The 23,469-nt window shown below is 39.9% G+C and overlaps 1 protein-coding gene across 3 annotated transcripts in view; it reads right to left on the reverse strand.

Moving 5' to 3' along the window:
• HS3ST5 (heparan sulfate-glucosamine 3-sulfotransferase 5) overlaps positions 1-23,469 on the reverse strand; it is a 153,642-nt gene that overhangs the window by 92,372 nt on the left and 37,801 nt on the right. For 2 of the 3 annotated variants that reach the window (XM_003986477.6, XM_045057928.1), the window contains exon 2: positions 5,877-5,989. The gene's annotated coding sequence lies outside the window, so the exon portion shown is untranslated. The remainder of the gene's footprint in view (positions 1-5,876; positions 5,990-23,469) is intronic. The other variant, XM_019831102.3, reaches the window with a different exon arrangement.

The raw sequence follows: 23,469 nt of genomic DNA on the forward strand, positions 1-23,469 counted from the left end.
TCTCCCTAATTAATTTGTAAAGCTCTTTAAGGGTAGGGGTGTTTGTGTTCTTATTATCTGCCAATCTCCCTAGCACGGAGCTTATGAAAATAGTTAGCAATCAGTAGACACTTGTTTAATGAATGAACGCAAAAATGCTGCCCTAGGCTTCTTGCAAGATTAGGATGAAAGCTATTCGGTTGTGTTTGTAACTTGTGGTATTCCAGAGCAGTAATTTATGCATGCGAGGCAGTTTTCCCGAACCTAATAAATCTGTTTTAATTTTTAAGTTCTTAGCGAAATTCTGGATTATGAAATATAAGCTGAGCACATGAGATTTATAATGTTGAAATCTGACTTCAGTGTAAACTTGGGCACCATTACGCTAAACACAAAGCAGTACATATTCACAGAATTAATAATAATTTTCTGAAAGCTCCTTACAAACCGAAAGCTCGGTAATTTCTAAACAAAACTAAAATCAGTCTAAGAATAAACTCAGAGGAAAAAAAAAAAGATAAGCATGCAGCAGTCCAGAGTCTTTATTTTATGAATCAGAAATATACTTTAGCTTGTAATATTCTGCAGAAAGAATATGGATTTTGGAAATCATCAGGATGGTCCTGCCACTTGCTGGGTGTGCCATCTTGGGTCAGTAACTCAGTGTCTTTGAACTTTAAAGTTCTCACAAGGCAAGTGAAAATATTAATATCCAGTTTACTTCAAAAACCGGAGATGAATGAACCCCTTTGGAGCTGTTAATTAGGTTCATGAATTAAAGGGCACCCTGTGGCACCTACCTCAGTACGTGGCACATTAATAAATGGTAGCTACTATTATTGTTTTTGTTTTACGACTTTTTCTTTTTCACTCCTTCCTTCTATTGTTTAGGGAGAAAAATGGCTTCCCTAATAGCTAAAAAGCATAAGCATAGGAGTCTAAAACATCTGGGTTTAAACTATGGCACTGCCATTTACTAGTTTACTAATCTGTTTATTAATGAATCTGAGCCCCAATTGTGTAAGAGGATCTATGAAGAAAACAAAATCTTGCAGGGACATTCTGAAGACTAAAAATGATCTATTTAAAAATGTCTAGCCTAAAACAAGTACTCTGTAACAGCAGGTATTATAATTTTTATGACTCTTCTCTCAGGTACTATTCTGTTCTGTGTTGAAGAACCCATGTTCATGAATATTTTTTAAGTAAAAGTAGTAGGAAAATTTTCCTCCTTATATTTCAGTGCTTTGCAGAAAAACATAATTTTAGTATTATAAAAATTATTCTTTTTTTTTTCAACATTTATTTATTTTTGGGACAGAGAGAGACAGAGCATGAACGGGGGAGGGGCAGAGAGAGAGGGAGACACAGAATTGGAAACAGGTTCCAGGCTCCGAGCCATCAGCCCAGAGCCTGACGCGGGGCTCGAGCTCACGGACCACAAGATCGTGACCTGGCTGAAGTCGGACGCTTAACCGACTGCGCCACCCAGGTGCCCCAAGACTACTTATTTTTTTAAATGTTTGAGAGAGAGCAAGCAAGCATGAGTGAGGGGTGGGGCACGCAGAGAGAGAGGGAGACAGAGAATCCCAAACAGGCTCCTCACTGTCGGTGCAGAGCCCGATGCAGGGCTCAATCTCACAATCTCACAATCTCACATGATCTCACTGTGAGATCATGACCTGAGCCAAAATCAAGAGTCTGACGCTTAACTGATTGAGCCACCCAGGTGCCCCTAAAAGTGGTTTCTTACTTTCTCTTTGACTTCTTGAATATTGTTTAAAGTATCAGCAAGGTTGCTGCTGTCCTTCAGGTTAAAATACAATTAAAAAAAAATCTGGTAGGTGGTTTCTGGAACTTATCATGTAAACAAATGAAAAGACAGTGAGGCGCCTGGCTGGCTCAGTCAATGGAGCATGCAACTTAATCTCAGGGTTGTGAGTTTGAGCCCCATGTTGCATGTGGAGATTACTTAAAAATAAAATCTTTAAAAAAAGAAAAGGACAAATGTGGCCAATTTTTGTACATCTAAGTACATGGGTTAGGTCAGATGCTGAGGTTAATGACTTATTAGCTCAGTTGGAATGCAATTAAATGCTAAAGACTGGAAAGCACCTTACAGGTTATAAGACAGGGTTGTTTTTACTAGCATAGTAACTTAACTGAAGCACATGCTTAAAACTCATCCAATACATTTACTTCCCTTAACGTTTACAAGGTCGAAACCAGACATCAGGCGCAACTTGAAGGTGCCATTAATTCCTATGGAAAACGTTTGAAGAGATTGTTTCAAGAAGCAGCAGGCTGGCGCCTATTAAGGCCCCTAGGTACACACATACTTTTAGAACCATGTGTTTAAGGACAGCATTACTCTTGATCCTTCCAATGAGTAGCTTGCCACACAATTATTCCTTGTACAAGGTACAAGCTCCATAGGCACAGTCCTCATTTACACTGTTTTATCCTAAATCCAGTCCTTGGCTTTAGTGATTACGGCCATTATATCTACATTTTAAAACATGATGTAACATACTTATGAGTAACTGCCACTTAGTAACTGATGCCTACACAGCATTGGATCGATATCCGTACTAGAGCAGTCTTTTCTAGATCCGCTTCCAAAATCCCACACAGGCATGGCATTTGCTTGGTTTTGGCCTTTGCTGTCTTTCATTGACTCTCCCTCCCTTCTATTACCTGCTAGGGGTATCAAACCCTTTGGGGGCTTCTAAACTGTTTCAGTGTTTATTTTTTCCAAACCCATTAACTATAACTTAATGTTTATAGCATCAATGATAATTCCAAAGCTATTTCACAAATAAAACGTTTTGATCTTCAGGGGCACCTGGGTGGCTCAGTCGGTTAAGCGTCTGACTTCGGCCTCAAGTCACGATCTCACGGTTCACGGGTGCGAGCCCCGTGTCGGGCTCTGTGCTGACAGCTCAGAGCCTGGAGCCTGTTTCAGATTCTGTGTCTCCCTCTCTCTGACCCTCCCCCGTTCATACTCTGTCTCCCTCTGTCTCTCAAAAATGAATAAACGTGTACAAGATAAATAAATAAATAAATTTTAAAATATTTTGATCCTTGTAATAACATCACATGAGATGAGAAAACCAAGGCATGAGGAGATTATCGGACGTGCCTGAGTCACTTGTTTTGACAGAGTTCCTCCTTCCTGACTGAATGGAGGCTCAATTCATCCCCGTTAATTGCCTCGTCATTTGCTGGTCTTTGGATTAGACTTGTGATAGAAATGCTTTTTCACCAGTTGTGTGATTTTTACTTTTTCATTTTTTTTAAGTTTATTTATTTATTTTGACAGAGAGAGGGAGAGAGAGAGCGAGCGAGCATGGGTGCAAGCAGAGGAGGGGCAGAGAGAGAGGGCGAGAGAGAATCCCAGGCAGGCTCTGTGCTGTCAAGCGCAGAGCCCGATGCGGGGCTCGAACCCACGAACTGTGAGATCATGACCTCGGCCAAGATCAAGAGTCAGGCACGCTTCATGGACTGAGACACCCAGGGGCCCTTGTGTCAAGGTTTTTAAGTATATCGGTTAAACCCTGAAGTTTAGCCTCCTTGTCGGTAAGTGCAGGATAACAATACCTATTTCGCAGGGTTACTTTGATGATGAAATGAAATGGTTTATGTGAATTAAAGAACTTAGAATAAGGTAAGTATGTTCAAAAACGTTAGTCCTTCCAATCCCATCTCTTGGGAAGTCTTCACCTAAAGGTAGTTCCTTCAGGTATACAGAGGATCTCTGAAGTTATTCTGCAGTTCAGTGGTGGGCCGGGAGAGCAGAGTATATTTAACGTATCAGTAACAACATTGCATTGAACCAAGGATTTATCCATCATCTACTACATCCCAGCTCAGTACTAAGAGCTACAGATGCACAAACGGACTGGCTGCAGCCAAGGAATGTTGGCAGTGACACGAACCAGACTTGATGATTTCCTAGAAAATAAAGATATTCCAAGAGGGGCTGGTCTGCCAAGTTTAACGGGACTTCTTGAAAATTCTCCCAAATAACTTCAAATAGAATACAATGATTTGAAAACTTCTACTTTTTATACTTTCCTCTTGAATGGCACGTTCTGCCAAACCCCAAAGTGTTATTTTTGTAGAGAGTGGTACTGCATCCAGACCATATTATGACAGGGGGCGAGGAAGGAAACGTGGAAGAACCAATCTCAAGGGGACCTGGGAATGTAAGTTTTACAAATGTGGGAGGTGTTTCCCATTTGTTTCTATGACTCGAGTCACATAGGTCAAAAACCCTATGGCAAAACTACCCATTTGGTATTTTCTCTACCCTTCTCCTGCAGTGCCTGGGAACAGAAATACTTGCTGAGCTGAATTTCAGCCTCTAAGTCAAACTAAACAGACAAAAAAAAAAAAAAAAAAAAAGGCAATTACCATCCCACCGCATTTGGATTAGCCCATAAGAAAAGTATTTACAGTCAACTAAAACTTTTCACATTGAGAAGATCTTTCAAGGTCACGTCTAGTGAAATCTCAGCATAATTTGGTTTAAACTCTACATTTCATTTTTAGCAGCAGTAACTAGGGTGTGAGGCAATGTGCAATGTGTGAAAATGCGCAGAGTGAAATAGCCCAGGATTTAAGGTCAGACATATTGGTTGTCATTCTCCCTCTTCTTGTGATTTTAGGCAATGGCCTGACGTCACAGGGCCATGGATTTCCTCTTTTTAGAATGGGAATGATGTGCTATTATAACATTATTGAAAAAATTAATTGAGATGGACTATTCCATGTATACACAGTAATACACAGGTTAACAGTTTTTGAGTGTGATTCAATATGGATTACACTATTCTAAGCACTTTTCTTTTCGCTGATTTAAGCTTTACCATAACTCAAGGGGATGGATATATTATCATACCCATTCTAGAGATAAGGAAATTAAGGCACAGAAACCTTGCCATGGTTGGGGTGCCTGGGTGGCTCAGTCAGTTAAGCATCTGACTTCTACTCCGGTCATGATCTCATGGTTCTTGAGTTTGAGCCCTGTATCGGGCTCTCTGCTGTCAACATGGAGCCTGCTTTGGATCCTCTCTTTCCCTCTCTCTCTGCCTCTCCCCCACTTACTCTCTCTCTCTCTCTCTCTCTCAGAAATAAACATTAAAAAAACAGAACCCTTGCCATGGTCAGTTACTAGCTGGCTGAGCAGGAACTCAAACTCAAACTGGCAGTCTAGCTCCAGAGTCTGTGTTCTTAACCATCTCGCTTTGTCCTCTTGTTTGTCATGGCAGCTCATGACATGCCCACTTCTCCTCACCCTGGATTCTGGTAAAAAAAAAAAAAAAATACAACAGTTCCCACCTTTCCGGAAGTAAATAGGCACACTGAGGACACAGGGCACACGCATCAGGAGAGACAAAGTAATACACGGTACAAGCTGTCAAATGTCAGAGAGGGGGTATAACCCCAAGTTCTATGGCAGTTTGGAAGGAAGGACTTAATTGGGATGGAAAATCAGCACAATTTTGTAATGGAGGTGAAGGTTGACTTAGGTCTTGGAGGAAAATCCGAACTGAAACCAGCAAGGAGGATTTGGGGAAGGTATTTCAGATAATCAGAAGGCTTTCTGTGTTTGGGCAATAAGGCTCGGTGTCAGTGGGGAATGTTTCTCTACAGGAATTCTGAGACTGGGGAACAGGAGGCAGCTTAAAGTCATTTTGTAGAAAGTTTGAAAAGCCGGAAGAGGAGGGAGGATCTCCTGTGGGAGAGCCACCAAGGGAGTCTGGGTGCACATGCGTGGTGTCACTCCAAGTAGTGCTTTCAAAAGGCTGAGGAGATGGCAGATGGATAACACATGGGGTAGGGGTACGGAAAGTTCGAGAACGGAGAGCACAGTATGTCTTCAGCGCACATACCTACATTCAGACACTTCTCAATGATCCAGCGATGCTTATCTGGTTGGTGGACATTCCATGGTGTCTTCTCACCTACTGTCTGCCCTTTTGGCTTGTTCCCTGCTTGATGGCACCTGGGGGTGGAGACACAGACGAGTGATTTCCCAGTTAGTCTTTTATTTTGTTGTAGTGTTTGTTTGTTTGTTTAATTTCTGCTCCTTAGTAGCTGTGGTTAAAAATGTGTTGTGGTAAGAAGAAGAAGAGGTGTAGTTTGGATGATCAGACCATTTCTTTCCTTGTTTTTTTTTTTTTTTTTAAATGATACCTTCGGTTCCTTTATGAAACAATTTGCTGATGAACAGCAGCAGGGCTCATATTTGAGCCTAACCCTGGGAGAGGTCATTGTCAATTCCCTTTGATTAGAGATGGTCTCACAAACTGGGGGCTACCCAACATGCCTTTTCAGATAATGTTCCTGCAGCAGAACCTTGCTTCTGATCTGGCTGCTGAGGTTTTTTAGGTGAGAGAGGTTCAGCGTACGCTTCTTAAGACTGCTACCCATCGTGTATCTCCAGACTGCCTTTTACCACCAATATGATGATTATCCATATCGATCACTTTCACCTTTGCAGCTACCTGAAGATATTAAGCAATTGCTGCTTCCTCCTAAGTTGAATAGAGAATACCAGGCCACCTGAGTAATTCTCTAGCTGCAGAGTACATGCTTGGCTCTAGAACTAAAGTGCTGTATTTAAGAGATTAGAAGAAGAAGAAGAAGAAGAAGAAGAAGAAGAAGAAGAAGAAGAAGAGAGATGAGAAAACGAAACAGACTGCAATGAAAACAGGTTGTCAGTGCCAAACTCTTTTTGTTAAAGTAATATTTCCTTGTTTTTCCAGGCTATTATAAGAGTGTATATAACATCTAAAGAGATTGTAGGAGCCCAGTCCCAGTACATCATTCTTACTAATGTTTATTTGCAAATAGTAGACATGAAGATTAGTGTTGTCCAAAATGGCTAGAATATTCATCTTTACCTGGGTCCCTTGTATGCAAATGTATTTAGGGTGCAACACACGCGCGCGCGCGCACACACACACACACACACACACACACACACACACTTCTTCAAGAAAAAGAAAAGACCTTAAAATTGTATACATTTGGCTAATAGCCCGCTACCGAATCTCTCGTATTTTATTCTCTGATTAACACACTTTCATACATATTTTTTCGAGTTCTTCTGCTAGAATCCTTGCTCGCTCTTCACCTCACAATCCCATTATCAGCCAAACAGTCCTAGAGAAACCAGAGAGCTGGTAGAAAAAAGTACATTCGGTTATTTCAGAACATGGCACACATCAATAGTGTCCACTTATTAGCCAGAAAACTGGATTCCGTTGCTTCTGAGAACTTCTCACATGCTCACAGGCCTGCTGACCTCAACAGAAGACAAAAGAAAACAAAGCCTCCACCACAGAAACTAGAATTATTTCCAAAGTTCTCAAATAAACAGAAATCACTGTAATTATGAATAATTAAAATGCTAAACTCAAGAGGGCACTCAACATTCGTTACACTGCAGAACTCATCCCCTAAGGGTGGTGCCTTCAATTAGCTCAGTTTTTGCAACAGAAGAAAAATGTGACAATCAGTAATTGCAGGTATTTAAGCACAAGGAGCAAAACAAGCCAACTTGCCTTTAAATCACTCCTTCTCAGCCAGCAGAGGCATTGCTCCCTTTCAGATTCTCAATGTCTATACTAATTCCAGAATACAGAAAAGCAATTGATTGCAGGACAGCAGAAAAGCATACCGCCCTCAGAAGGTTAAGTTGATGCGTTTCATCTTTATCTGGTATTTGGAGTACGTAGGAGGCATGATATAACAATAAATTGTTTTCAAAAGAAAACCTTTTCAAAGGTATTTTATAAAATGTATCAATATATTTACACAATCTAAAAATGTTTATTAAGATCTACCATGTGTCAGGGTTTATGCTAAGTGACAGTGACGTTGCGCCATTAAAAAGTAGCCACTGTTTTTTTCTTTAAACATATACAAATTACTATAGACAAATTTGAACATAGCAAGATATTTTTATGTTCTTACAAATATAAAGTTTGGAGTATATAGCTACTATATATAAAATGAAACTTTTTAAAGCATTATTTCTCATTATTCTTGAATTGTAATACATTATTATTTTCATTAAAAAATTAAATCACAAATTATTCAGATTTTTCTTCCTCAGAGCCTCCTCTGTTAAAAGTATAATTTTTTTTCTGCAGCGCCTGGGTGGCTCTGTCGGTTAAGCGTCCGACTTCAGCTCATGATCTCACAGTTTGTGGGTTTGAGTCCCACATTGGACTCTGTACTGACACCTCAGAGCCTGGAACCTGCTTGGGATTCTGTGTTTCCTTCTCTCTCTGCTCCCCCTCCACCCCCCAATCATGCTTTGTCTCTCTCTGTCTCTCAGAAATTAATAAATGTTAAAAAAAATTTTGATACAATTTTTTCTTGCAAAATATATCCATTTTTTTTGCAGTAACAAATGCCATTACAGATATTATGTTTTTTCTTAGATGTTTATAGGACTAAAATATAAGTCAAGCTGGAAATGGTTTAGCAAATAGTAACTACAGTTTTGAATCTAAGAGACTGTAGCAAAGTAAAAAAATTTTTTTCTTTTGCTTGGATTCAATTTCAAACAGACAACGACTCAAGAAAGGGTTACCTTTTACTAGCTGCCACTTTGGGGAGATGCATTTTGTCTTTCGTTTAAGTAGAGGAAAGAATTCATTAGAAATGTGGTGCAAGTAGTTTCAGAATGATAAATCTCAAGTTACCAATTCCACTTTTAATGATTAGTTGCCTGAGTCTTGTATTTAATTAAAATGGTTATTTTAAATGCTTATATTTAATTCGCACATAATTAGCTAAACCTCAGTGTTACTGCTTCATCCATTTTGAAATTAATTAATTTATAAGATAGCTGTACAAATTGAATATTAAGATGAATCGGGATTCGTTTGCATCGTTTGTTGGTTTCGGTTGTAACTGCTAGTGAGCCATTTTTATTAGGGTATTGAGGATGACCACTATGTATGTAGAAGAATCCACGATTGATAGGTCATTGGCATTACCTTTGTGCAGATGATATGCACCTTCACCTCTTAGGTAATAATAGCTTATAGTCACGGATACGAATGTCTTAACTTAAAAAAAGGATCTAAATTTTATAAATGACTTTTGGCTTTAATACATTTAGGAGAAACCACTGTGTTTAGCAAATGATTCAAAAGTGTGTTAACGATCTGTGTAAAAAAAAAAAAAGAAAAGAAAAGAAAACCTTCTTTGAGTCAGTCTGATGGTGTAACCAGAAAGTGTTTTCAAGGAAATGTTCTGATTTTAACTTCTGTTTAAACACACCACATGATTTATATACCTAGGAACCAAGAGAACAGGTGGTAACGTAGAACAGTTTTTCCCGGCTCAAAGAATGTGAGGGAATTTTAGCCACCCACAATAACTATCGAGCTGGGTTTCCTGGTGAAGAGAAAAACTACATCCATGAATATTCTCCTCTGGGGTGTGGTTGCTGGAAACACTGCTAAGCTGTGCAAAATCCATTAATGATAGCGCTGTTTATTACTCAATACGTATCGGCACTGGCTTAGCTTAAATGCCTCACGAGGCGGTATCATCAGGCCCATTTTACAGGTGAACAAAGTGAGGCTTGGGGAGTCCAAGGCACTGCCAAGGGCAGCGTAATCAGTAGAGATGGAGGCAGGACGCAAAACTTCACTCTGTAGCTCTGCACTTCACTGTCCCGACTTGTCATCGCAGAGCTCTAAGGAAGTCATCTTCAGTTGCTCATAACAGTATACACAGAATTTTCTAGTATTTTATTAAAACCTGGACCTCCTACTCTCCAATGAACCTTTCCGGCGGGGGCATCTGTTCCTGCCATGCTCTGATACGAGCTCAAACCTTTTGCGTCTCCTTCTACCCTTGAGGAATTTTCATTCTGAGCAGGCTCAGCTTACATGTGAAATGAAGTTGTGCAGAATATTTCTCTTCTTTTCACGCTAGTACTATCAGGTGGCATTCCAGGATGCCTTCAAGCTATACCGTATCTCAATTACCTCAACTGCCATCTGTTTCTATTTCTTTCAGCCCTTCTCCCTGGTACCCTAAACAATGAACGATAGTCCCACTCAAGAGCTAGACTTAGTGTATTTCTCCGCCAAGGACGTGCGTTAACATAGACAGCCATCCCTGCTCTTTAGATAAGATGATAAGAGGTTGTGATCAAAGCCAATTATCTATTGATTTTCAGTTTAACATTCCAACTATCACCCGTTATCTGAATTGCGGAAATCGTCAGAAGATCCAAAGAAGGGGCTCCGTCACCAATCAACCATAACGGGGAAGTACTATTTGAGAAATGAGTAGGGGTAAACGTATAGGCGCATCTGCTTGGTTAATCTTGCTAAGGCCTTTAAAGACCATCTGTTTTCCATTCATTCCTGGCTACCATCTTTCCCTAGGTTAAAAGATTTTAAAATGACTGGGGGGCGAAAAAAAACTTGAAAAGGAGTGTGAGATTTTAATTCTGTATTTCATCTGCCAAACAGCGAACTACAGTTAGCCTCAGCGAGTGTTCCTAATAGATAAGGGAATTGTTGCTTCACATATAATTACATAGAGTCTAACGGTAGACATAGCCAACCATATCATCTTCATGCCATTAGAAGTGCTAGGAAGTCTGAAAAGAATCCATTTCGAGGAGGGTCTAAGCTACTTTTATTTTACTTCAAACCAGGGTTATCATGGAATAAAACTGATAATTCTTTGGAGGAACCGTTTTTGGAATGTGAAAAAAAAAAGTATGAAAGGGGAAATGAAACTGACAGTCATGACTGGCAGTAGGTTCAGGCATTATGTGTTCTTTTGTGTTTGCTTTGGAATGTTAAACAGGTCGGGTTCTTTTCAAAAGAAAACATTTTATTCAGAACATTCTCCCATGAAAGCCCTCTTTGACAAAGTGTCATTTTTTGATATATTAGTACATGTCTGCCCACATTTTACATTCAAAAAAGGCAAGCAATGTTTTAACAACTTTTGACAAGCGCAGGGAATTAAACTTGCACAGAATCAACTCTAGGTGTGATGCTATAAGCTGTTATATTTGCCATTTTGTACTTCTTCATGGCAGACCACAGCATTTTTAAACATACTAATTTCTGGTTGCAAAAACGTGGGGAAATTCAAGATGAGTAGTTAGAATAGGAAACATTTAATTCAGCAACAAAATGTTTTAGGCACAGAACTCTAAGATGTGTTGAGGAAAAGAGCTACGGCAACAGCATTTGGTGAATTGTAAATATGTAACAGGAACCAAGTCAAAGAATTTTCTAGAAAACTAGCCAAGGAATCCTAAGAGATTTAGCTGCCTCTGAATTATACTTATAAGTTCCCTACTAAGTCATAAATTTCAAAATCAAATCATCCTTCGTTTTTTGCCAATGCAGGCCCTGCCTACTGAAAACCTCAGTTGGACACCCAAGGGTACCTCGAGGCAATAAACTGCCCTTCATCCTGTGTCCCTCTGACTGGGACCCTGCGCGACTGCTCTCTAGCCTCTTCTGTCTCTACTCCACCCTGCGCCTGCTCATTCATTCCTCTAGAGCCTTTTCCAATTCCCTGCACAGGCCAGATTCTCTTTTGCCTAGATCACTATCCCAGTCAGCTCAGCTAATTTCTCTTCTTTTGAATCTCAGCTTAGATGTCGCCTTCCTCCAGAAGATTCTTCTGACAATCCGCTCTCTCGGCATCCTTTCTCTAGATCCTGTAGAACCCTCTTCTCTCCAATCTGAGTCCCTGTGATACAGGGGTGTCACTGCCTCCTTACTTGTCAGTATCGTCAACAGACCGTAAGTTCCATGTCAGTCTTGTTTACTGTTAAATCTCCACTGCTTAGACAAGTGCTTGGAATATTCTAGATGCTCTCAAACCCTTTGTTAAACAGACTAATGAATTATTTGAGCGAAAAGTTCCTATGTGACCAATACATATATATTTTTTTCCTCTCGGCGAGAACACACGTTGTTAAATATAACCACCTTAAAAGATACATTAATTTACTTGCGTTGGCATGTGTTACCATTAATGTTCCCATTTCACTATTTCGTCTAGCCGGAATGACACGTTTCACATTTTGGCTCCAGGGTTTCTCGTAACATTTCTCCCTACACAGAAAGTCCAAGGTGGGTAAGGGGAGCCACTCAAGAAGGGTAAGATCTGGAATGCCATGCCTGCTTTTGAGTTTTAGATACAGAATTCTAATGGCAAACACGAGGGTAGACTGAAAGGGGACAGAAAGGATTTATGGAGAGCAATGAACAACCTCGGAAAGAACTGAAGGTCTTGCTTTATATCGCTGTGTCATTATGAGCCGGTAACTTCTCGGGGGACGCTGTGCCTACAAAAGGAGAACGGTGGAAACCAGGACCTATTAGTGAGTCAGGCGGAGAGGAGCTGGACAAGAGGGCATCTCATGAATATTGCTATTGGATAATCGAGAGCTGTAATAATCAATATTCTCTTGAAAGGACCTTAAATCTAATGAAGCAGCTGTGGATAACTCAATTATGATTATGACAAATTCAGGGAATCGGCTCAGGGTTCTTTGCATCCAAAATTCAAACAAGTCATTGAAGTGACATTGCATTAGCTGACCTCCTCAAACCGCCTCTAAATACAGGAGGCATTTATGAAGAATGCCCCAACCAGGGGCGCCTGGGTGGCGCAGTCGGTTAAGCGTCCGACTTCAGCCAGGTCACGATCTCGCGGTCCGTGAGTTCGAGCCCCGCGTCGGGCTCTGGGCTGATGGCTCAGAGCCTGGAGCCTGTTTCCGATTCTGTGTCTCCCTCTCTCTCTGCCCCTCCCCCGTTCATGCTCTGTCTCTCTCTGTCTCAAAAATAAATAAACGTTAGAAAAAAAAAATTAAAAAAAAAAAAAAAAAAAAAAAAAAAAAAAAAAAAGAATGCCCCAACCAAATAACAGCACGACATAAGTGCCTCCATATTTCACAAATGCCTTTGGCTAACGGGGAGGGTGGATGGAGTTGGGCGTGGGAGGGCGGGTATGGGGGGAAGGACACAGAAGGAAGAGAAGGAGTTCTTGCAAAGAGATATTTTTAAAATGGCCATAGCGGTTCTTTTCTTTTTCTTTTTTTTTTTTTTTTTTATTTTTTTTCAACGTTTTTTATTTATTTTTGGGACAGAGAGAGACAGAGCATGAACGGGGGAGGGGCAGAGAGAGAGGGAGACACAGAATCGGAAACAGGCTCCAGGCTCTGAGCCATCAGCCCAGAGCCTGACGCGGGGCTCGAACTCACGGACCGCGAGATCATGACCTGGCTGAAGTCAGACGCTTAACCGACTGCACCACCCAGGCGCCCCTCTTTTCTTAAGTCAAGATTAAAAATATGATGAGCTTATGGAATGCTACCTTCCACAGCAAAAGTTATATGAAACAATTTTTATTCCCACATACGTTACTTAACACAGGTGTCACTGGTTTTACAGAATAACATTGGCACCTGTGGACCGTCATATATAAAAGAGATCCTTTCTCCGTATTTTTTAGCCTTCAGCTTGCAGTATTTGTCTCTTTAGTAAGTTCTTATTTCTTACTTTGAAATATATTCAAATATATTGAAATAGTTCACCAGGAGCACAGGTGGAATTGTTTCCCTTGGCTCTCTGCTGGGCTTCCTGGGGCCATCATGTGGACGGTAGCAGAAAACAATTTCAAGGACAATAACAGTGATGAATAAATTAAAGTACAGTGTATATAGTCCCCATCAGAGAAGTAAATTTGTTTTACTGAATTGTATTTTCATCTCAAGGACTGTTCCCCCCACCTTCACCTCTTTCCAAAACGCTTCTTTACAGCAATTCTCATTTCAAAAGGGTGCTTCAAAATTGATTCTGAGGAATTTAAGTTCTCCACACTCTTTTCTGGCAATATGCTTTTTATCAGATCAGCAAAAACAATGCGAAAACACCTGTCACAGTAATTTCAAATGTCTATCATCTACCAAATTATCCATAAATGATCTACGGTTGCAGTGTGGTCCTTGAATGAAGGACATTTTCAAGAAAGACAAACCAACGTTGTTGAAAATATAAATGGGTACATTGCAAGAAAAAACACTTGTAGCATTTGTGGAAACTTACAGCTTTTATTTTTATCTTTAATCAGAACCAAGAGAACATTTCTGAAAGAACTAATTTTGCTTCTCATTCACACAGAGCATTATATACCTGCACGCCTACTCTCAGGTAAAGACATCGTCCAGCTAAACTCCATAGGGCTGTGGCTGGAAATGGAGTCAGATTGGCAACAAAGCACTTCTTGAATGCCTACCTGGGGTAAATGGTAAAAAATGTAGACCTTACCCGCCCCATACCCCCCAAAAAAGCAAAGAAAGGTATAATTGTTGAATATGGACAAGCTTTTTAAAAAACATAGAGAAAGGCTCTGGGTTATAAATCTATTTTTATTTCCACGTGCCAATTCTTTAACTTACATGCTAACCCCTCTCAAGGACTGGTGTGCTCCAAGATGATTCTATTGTGCAGTCAGAGCTGCGAATCTTGGTCTCATGCCTTCTGCTCGACAATGTGGCGACAAACCCCCTTCCCATTTTTCGTTCCCGTCATCTGCGCACATCTGCCTTCTCACAGCCAAGTAGGCCCTATACCATGGCTTGAAGGTTCTATCTTCCTATCCCATCGTGGAACCATAATGCAAATCTACTGTGGTTTGAATGGGAAGCATTACACATTTTCACATCCAGACTTAAAGAAACAAGTATAGGTCAAAACCGTGTTTACATTCATTATCTAAAAAAAATCACAATTGAAATAGCTGAATGTTTTGAAATGGGGTTGCAATTTTATAGGAAATAATACGGTATGAAAGGCAATGGAAAAACATACCCTTTTACTCTTTTAGATTCAGTATGTTTCAGACTTAAACCAATGGGAACATAATGACGGTGTATTATAATCACTCCAATATCCTTAAAGGTCTGACATTTTTAGAGAGTGTATATAGTATTCAGGTGGGGCTCCAATGAATGTAACCATCCTGCTGCTGTTTTGTAAAGTGGTAGCCTGGCTAAGGGCAGCAATAAAGAACACTCTTAAATGTGACTTATTTCTAACTAGGGTGACACATTATAGTACTCTTTGTCAGCACTTTATTGCTTTCACAAGACTAAAAACAAATACCGAGGTCTTCATTCTGAAATCCACTTCTAGAGTTTATCTCACTAACAAAGGACTTAGTCCTGTGAAAGGTGTTCTAGTTATAAAAGAATTTCTCTTGGTAAGAGTTTATTTGCTATTTGAAAGGCTATCTTTATTTGGCACGATTCATTTATTAATTAAAGGCAACAAACTCTAAAATCATACCTTTCCATGATCTATGTGATAAACCAGAAGAAGGAGACTTCCTAAGATAGCAATACTCTTCAGTAGTGGGCAAAACTGTACATGTATGCATTTACATGGGAAGAAAAGAAATCCCAAATTTGTTTAAACATGAAAAGAATTTTCGACTCAGCCCAATTATTTTCAGCATTGTTCCTAGTGGTTATTTATTTACTACAATTGGGTATTCATTGAAGTTTTGCAAAAACACTCGTACTTTTCCCTTTCTTTTATTTAGGCATAAAATGATGAGCAGCTGATCTCAGTACTTCCCTAAGCTCTTTTGATTTTGGATTGTAAATATGTGAACTCAGGTTGCCGCAAAAGAATAAAGGAGAATAAGACACATTTCCAAAGCAACAAAGGAACAACTTGTTTTACTACACTGTTACTGCAGAGAAGCATCTTGGAGAACGGGTTTTTGTTTATTTACTTATTTTTTATTTATTTGGAGAGAGAGAGAGAGAGAGAGAGAGAGAGAGAGAGAGAGAAAATGAGTGGGGGAGGGGCAGAGAGGGAGAGAGAGGGAGAGAGAGAATCCCAAGCAGGCTCTCTGGGCTGTCAGTGCAGAGTCCAATGAGGGGCTCGAACTTATGAACCTGGAGATCATGACCTGAGCCACAATCAAGAGTCAGATGCTTAACCAACTGAGCCAGTCAGGTGCCCCGAGAATGGGTTTTTAGATACAAAAAAATGGTCTATTTATTTATTTATTTATTTATTTAATTATTATTATTATTTTTTTAATCTTTATTTATTTTTGAGAGAGAGAGAGACAGCGTGTGAGCAGGGGAGGAGCAGGGAGAGAAAGGGAGACACAGAATCCGAAGCAGGCTCCAGGCTCTGAGCTGTCAGCACAGAGCCTGACGCGGGGCTCGAACTCATGAACTGTGAGATCATGACCTGAGCCGAAGTCAGACATTCAACCGACTGAGCCACCCAGGTGCCCCCCAAGAATGGTTTATTTATCATAACCAAATCCATTTTCCGATTAGCTCTGCATATGGATGACAAAAGAGTGAAACACCCACAAATAAATGGTAAATGGTACCAAATAAAACAAAATCTATTCTGCAAGTATTTATGCAGCAAAGTCCAAATGTTTTAGCTTGCCTTCCGAATCGAGAGGGAAAGATGAATGGAAAAGGTAGATTGCACACACACCCCAACACTGGGAGGTTCCCCAAACTGTCTTACACAGACTTCCACAAACATTAAGAAAGGGAGCTGTCCGCATGAAGGGGCCCCTTTCAGAAAGTTATCATTGCAAAGCTTTAATTTCCCAAACTGTTTTCAAATATGTTTTCCTTTTTGCCAAGCTAAAATTTCTTAGAAACAAGATTCAGGAAAGCAAATGAAACATTATGGGACAATGGATAGATCGAAGCATACTTCTTTCTGGTACAAGAACACCGTCTTTATACACAGCCTGTCTTTTTTGAGGGAAGAGAGAAGGAGAAGAAAAGCTTTTAGAGAATGAGGGTGATGATAGCTTTCTACAAGATGCCGTGTCGAACAAGAGTCCTTCACGCGGTTTTGAAAAAGAAATTAGCAATATTTATCACCTGTGTGACAAGCTATTTGGGGCAACATACATTTTGTCTCTTTTTACATACATTAAGCCATTCCCAGGGGCTGTGTGAGTTGCCCAGAACAAGACCTTTTTGCACATGGGACACGGCTGGGGACTCAGGAGCCTGCCAACTTCAGGTTCTTGCCATTAGACTCATTAACTCTCTAGAATGTAAGCGCCATGAAGGTAGATTTTTTTTGTCCCTCACTGCTCTTTCTCTGGCACCTATAATCTTGCCTGGTGGACAGTAAGTACGCAGTAAATATCTGGAGTAGGAACACACGAATACAGACCAGTTTAGACCCCCAAATTCTCGGACTTTGGCTACTACATGTGGTTACCAATTCAAAGAGATGTGAGTTAGCCTGGGCCAGACACTGCTAGATACTAATCATCTAATTCTCACAATGCCTATGTGATAAAGGCATTATTGTCCCCGCTGTAGGATTAGTGGTGAAGTCCTAGAGTGAGAATGAGGTAGTTACATAACTTACTTAAAGTCCTGCAACTTGTGGATGGTAGAGGAAAAAAAAAAAAAAAAGTTTTGAACTAGTTAAGTTCAAAGCCCAAGCTCTTACTCACTGTGCCAAATCTTGGTTCAGTGCCTCTTGGTCGGAGACTCTGCTCCATGCACAGCCCCTGTCTTGTCTTTATTCTGTTCCCTGGTCTTATCTAAACTCTGCCCTGACTCTGGTCTGGGATCCTGCGCTGTACCTGATGCACGCTTTGCTTCAACATCCCGATCTCCCTGGTACGCTTCTGTGGTGTTGTCTTAGTCAGCTCGGGCTGCCACAACAAAATCTCATAGACTGAGTGGCTTAACAAGTTGTCTCACAGTTGTGGATGCTGCAAGTCTGAGGTCATGATGGCAGAACAGTCAGGTCCTGGTGAGACCTCGCTTCCTGGCTTGTAGAGGGTTGCCTTCTTACCGTGCACTCACGTGGTCTTTCCTGGGTGTGTGTACGTGGAGAGAGAGAGCGAGATCTTTCTTGCTCTTCTTGTAAGGCCACCAATCCTATTGGATTAGGACCCCCATCCTTATAACCTCATTTAACCTTACTTAACTCCTGAAAGCTCTATCTTCAGATACTGTCACACTGGGGGCAAATTATGAATTTGTAGAGGATACAATCCAGTCCATAGCAAGTGCCCTGAGCTAAACTATCTGGGACAGTAACAAACAAATACATCTCATTTCCTTACTTGCAATCACAGGATTCACTCTCCCACTTACAGAAATAACTTTTCTGTCACCTTTTCTGTTCTTGCCATATTTGCCTCAGTAATCTAGAGATTAAGTATGCATACCTCAGTCAAATATGCATTGGATTTGAAGAACTGTTCAAATTCAAGTTATCCTGCTGATGCAATCTTCCAACAATAATCCTTCGGGGGCTCCTTGAACTTTCCAGAGCCTTCTAGAGCATTACAGACAAAAACACAGATGAGGGATCATACACCTGAGTGCTAACCTTCCTTCTAACTGATCAACTAAGAGAACATGGTAAAATTCTCAAGTATATATATATATTTTAAAATTATTGTCTAAATCTACCCAATCATAGGTACTTCCTGATTCCCAAAGGGAAATTTCATAGATATCATGCGGTCCAGTTGATCATTTCTAATGGTCATCACATCGATGTGCTACTTCCCTATATATCATTGAGAATCTCTGTTCTGAATGGACAGTAATCACAGGGTCAATACAACCGTAAACTATTCCTTGGGACACCCTGAGTATTTCTTGGAATTTTCCAATCAGATCTTAGAATCAGAAATCATATCCGGGCCTAATTATTACAAAGCTTCCTTACTGCATGAAAGAAAACATTTAAGCCTACAACAGTCTCTCTTTGATAACCATAGTATTGTTCTCTGAACTTGTAGTAAGCTTCTACTGGGCGGGGGGTGATAGTGAATCCTGTATTAGAGTACAAGTACGTGATATCACGATCCACACCAAGATTTCAAAATGCTGTTGTAGATTTGACTAGCGTAGACATGACTAAAATGTCAGGGTTCTGGTGCAGCCATGTGAACATTTTAAAAAAGAGCTTTCTTTTGGTGAAAATGGATCTCTTGACTCTGATCATTCTTTTTTTCAGGGAACTCCAGGGTCTGATTATGTGTGTGTGTGTGTGTGTGTGTGTGTTGTGCACACGCTGTCTTGAATTATAAGGTTCCTCTGGAGGGGAGATACTTTTTTATATGTTTCATTAACATAATTAAAATTTAAGATACATAGTATGTTTTCTACATATGATCAGCTACAGTAAATGCAAAGCCATTATTTAAGACTGAATGAGAACGTGTGCAAGTCATATATATTGCAGTTTTTATAGGCATTTCTTGGAACTATTGTAACAAGTTATCGCCATTAGATTTTCACCTCATTACTGATGAATATAAAGTTTAAATTTTTTATTTTACAAAGAAGAGATTGATCATCCCTAAGCTGCTATCAGGTACTAAATTTAGACAACAATGAAAAATTCAAATAGAGAAAGTAATTGTTTTTTGTAATGTTTTCTTTCATCATTGAACAAAGAATATGAAGTTTTCTGTTGTTGGGCAACACTATGATAATTAGTTTAATTTCAGCTTCTCTAACAGGTCAATCTATATGTTTTTCTATAATTGTAGAGAAGAGTTCTAGATAAGGTACTTGGAGATCCGAATTCTTGCTTTGGCTCTGGAATTAAGTGGGTTTTGAGACCTGGGGCAGACTGCTAAACCTTCTGGGGCCTGCCTGAGTCTTCCTAGCTGCAAAAGGAGAGGATAAAGTTAAGAACAGATGAGCTCTGATGTCCTAACAGGTTCTCCTGGTCGGTGACCCAAGGTGGTTATTTCTGTTACTAGGGCCCGAAACTAGGGAAGGTTATTCCAGGTGAATATGATCCTTCCCATGGTCACAGCGGCTGACCTTGCCATTATTAAATAGAACGCTCCAGGTAGCATCCCACAGTTAGTTACCCCAGCCCAACAGATGCCACATTTGATGGTTCCCTACTCTTCTCTGAAGTTCATCACTCATAATGATCTTTCACCAACTACTGGGGTTGGTACATTCCTCATTAAGAATGGGCGCCTTCTCATTCTTGCAGTGTTCACACAAGATTAAACGAGACATTTCAGTCACAGCATTTAGCACAACTGGTAGTTATAGTTACATATCTATGTAATTATATCATATCCCTCTTTAGGCTGTAAATTCTAAGAAAATTCTAAGACTAGCCTTTTTTTTTTTTTTAATTTGCTCTTTATTTTTTCAAGGTAACAATGAACATATCTTAAAGAGGCCACTTTATGGGGCTTGTTAGGGAAAACAGCTGCTGCTTGCACACTCCAATGCCATTTTCATTTCCCCTGAAACAACTACTTTCAATTCTTCCAGCTGAATGTTTTGGCATTTTTGACTATTTTTGTAAATATCATGCTCATATTACTTTTTCTCGAGTTTTCAGTTTTAGACATGGAATACTGAGTTCCCTCTTGGAAGAGAAGTTCCCCCTTCACACTCCCCTGCTAGCTACGCTTACTACACAAACTCTTAACACACGAAGTCTGTCTGTGAGCCCATTCTCCCAACACAGACCAACAGTGATTGTTATGAGAATTACCAATGAATCATTATTATGTATTATTATATATTCTCAGCTGAGTCATGGAGTATACAGTTTTCGTGCCCGCCATTTGCACTAATCCCCACTCTGAATTAATAATTATCTTGTTCAGTTTGTTTCAAATAATTTATCACTCTTTCAATCCTCTTTTCTAGTTGTTTAAATCTCTCCGTATGTTTAAATATATTAGGTTTTCTGTACATTTTCCTCTTTTTGGAGAAATGGCTTGGAGCCTTCTGCCTGGTTGCATTCTAAACTAGTTGCTGCACAGATGTCACCCTGGAATTTTCAAAGCTCTCTTTTGGATTACAGTTTATGTTTCCTGATTCTCTAAATCCTTTATATCCTACTTTCTTGGTTTCTCTCTTTTTTGGTGAAGTACATCCTCCGTAGGTTTATTGTGAAAGCTAGAGTTTTCTGAATCTTATATATTTAAAAAGTATGCTATTGTGAGGTATGTCTATCCTAACAAATAATCAGTAGGGCCACTGGGTATAGATTCTAGATTAGAAATGATTCTCCTCATTTTTGAAGGCACTTACTGTCTTCTAGCTGCCCACTATTGCTGTTGAGAGAGGTCTGATACTATTCGGGTACATTCTCCAATCTATGAAATTTGTACTTTTGCTACAGAATTTCTTAGGTATTTTCTTTGTCCCCAGTGTTGTAAAACGTCCCAATGAGTGTGGTTTATTTTTATTTACCGTCCTGGGCATTCCATGACCCTCTCAGTAGGGAAACTCATGTGAATTCTGAGAATATTCTTTTGATGATTTTTTCCTTCATGTAATTTTTTTTCTCATACTGAGGAATTCTTGTTATTCAGAAGTAGAATCCTTAGACTAATTTTAAAAAACCTTCTCACCTATTATTCATCTCTTTAACCTTTTTGCTGTCTTTTCTGGGAAAATGCCTCAATGTTATCTTCCAATCTTTTATTTTAATCATGTCTGCTATTATATTTTTAACTTCCAGGCATATTTTTTGTTGTTCTCTGAATGTGCCTGTCTTATAAGCACACTCTCCTCATTACAATGAAGCAAAATCTTGTCTTTCTCTTAGTCTCTGCTTCCTGCCAGGTATTACCATCTGTTTTTGGTCTGTATGTCAAAGTAGATACCTTCCATAAAACATGCATCGATCCACCGTTGTCTACTCACAATTATGAGTAAAGAGCTTGCGAGCATACGGAAATTGGTCAAATATGCTCATTATTCTAGGGTGACCCAGCTAGGCTGTTCCCTTAAGGAGTCCCTGATCCCTAGTCTTTTTATCCTTTGGTTTTTAATTTCTGGACTGACCAAATTCCCCCAATACTCTTCAAGTATCTCTCCTGCAGAAATCTGATTGCCAGGATTCTCTGAGTCCAGTGAGGAAGAAGGCTGTAGATCTCAACATTCCATATGTGAACTCTCACTTAAATCCATTATTTTTAGCGTGGTACCACTGTTCTCCCTTCCTCCGGATGGTCCCAAGTCCACTGACTCCCTGTTTTGTCCTAATCATGGAATAAAACTTCCGGGTTCCGAATGTATGGATAAATGAAGGAATCCGGAGGGGGTCCAGGGTTGCTTTTTAGTCAATCTTCCAGTGGTTAGGCTCATGTTCACTTCCCAGTTCCAGAGAGAGATACACACAGAGGCCATTTCCTGAGCCTTTGGGAGTGCTTCGGCGGAAACTGCATTGCTTCCCGACTTTGCCCACTGCTGGTTTTAGGATTCAGCAATTTGGGGGCTTGCTTAATCAGTTTCTACATCTACATCCCCTTTCCAGCTTAAACGATTTGTTGCTATTGTCCGCTATCCCATGCTTTTATCCTTATACACGTGTGCCTTTAAAAGAATTCTTTTTCAGTTGTTTCACTGGGGTTTGGAAGGTAGTTAATACACTATAACTACTTTGGTCACCATGGCATCCTCATCAGAGAGTGCCGTGCTTGGCACTTAGAAAGTCCTTTACAAATATCTGCCAAGTGAAGGAATCATCACCATGTATAATTCTTTTCAACCTCTTTATATACATAAGCCTCTACCAATCGTACCAATTTTCTGTATTTGTCCCATGCAGATGTCTCCAAATATTGTGAGATATTAAATATTCTTCGATATTCTAACAGAAAACCATGTATGGAGCTCCTTGGTCTCCTAGAACATTGATTATTATGGTGAAGAGATTTTTTTGGAGCTAATGCACCATCTAGACTAGAACTGAATACCAGTCTCCAAAAATGACAAAGAACTCTGGGGCTGATATTGCCATCTGTCCTGGTTTCCACTTAACATGTATATTAGTTGTTTGAATAGATTCTTGGATGGTGAAGGTCACTTTATTGCTGCCCTTTGAGTACGGGGTCATCATGAATAACTTCAAACTGCAGCTGTGGCCAAAGAGAAAATGACTTCAACTGTTGACAAATGCTCTTGGTCCAGACTTAATGGTGGTCTAATAACATTAAGTATAGAAAATATGAGACAAAGGAAAACATGGACGTACAAAAGGATCCCACCGCATCCATCCTGATAGGTTTTCTTCCCCCCTGAGAAGAAGTTCTTCAAAATGTATTGTCCATGTATTTGCGTGTTCTTTCTTTGGCTCCCCCTCCCTATGTTAGTTTCAGTTACAACGTAATCATTATTATAAAATGAAAATATATTTAAAATTGACCATTACTGTCATTCAACCCTGCCTTACGGTTTATGAACACACATACTCTACACATGAAGGTGAGTTCTTTGTTTTTGTTAGAGTGATATTTAATAGGCAGCCTCAAGCCGCATTTATTTATGCTGAAATAAATGTCAGGTGAAGGGCAGGGAAAGAGAATATGAGAATCAAATTCTGTGAGAATCAGTTTTGAGGCAGGTAGCTGCCAGGCTGTGAAAATAAAACAATGGATGTTGGCTGATGG

The sequence above is a fragment of the Felis catus genome, chromosome B2, assembly GCF_018350175.1.
Source record: "Felis catus isolate Fca126 chromosome B2, F.catus_Fca126_mat1.0, whole genome shotgun sequence".
Taxonomy (NCBI): domain Eukaryota; kingdom Metazoa; phylum Chordata; class Mammalia; order Carnivora; family Felidae; genus Felis; species Felis catus.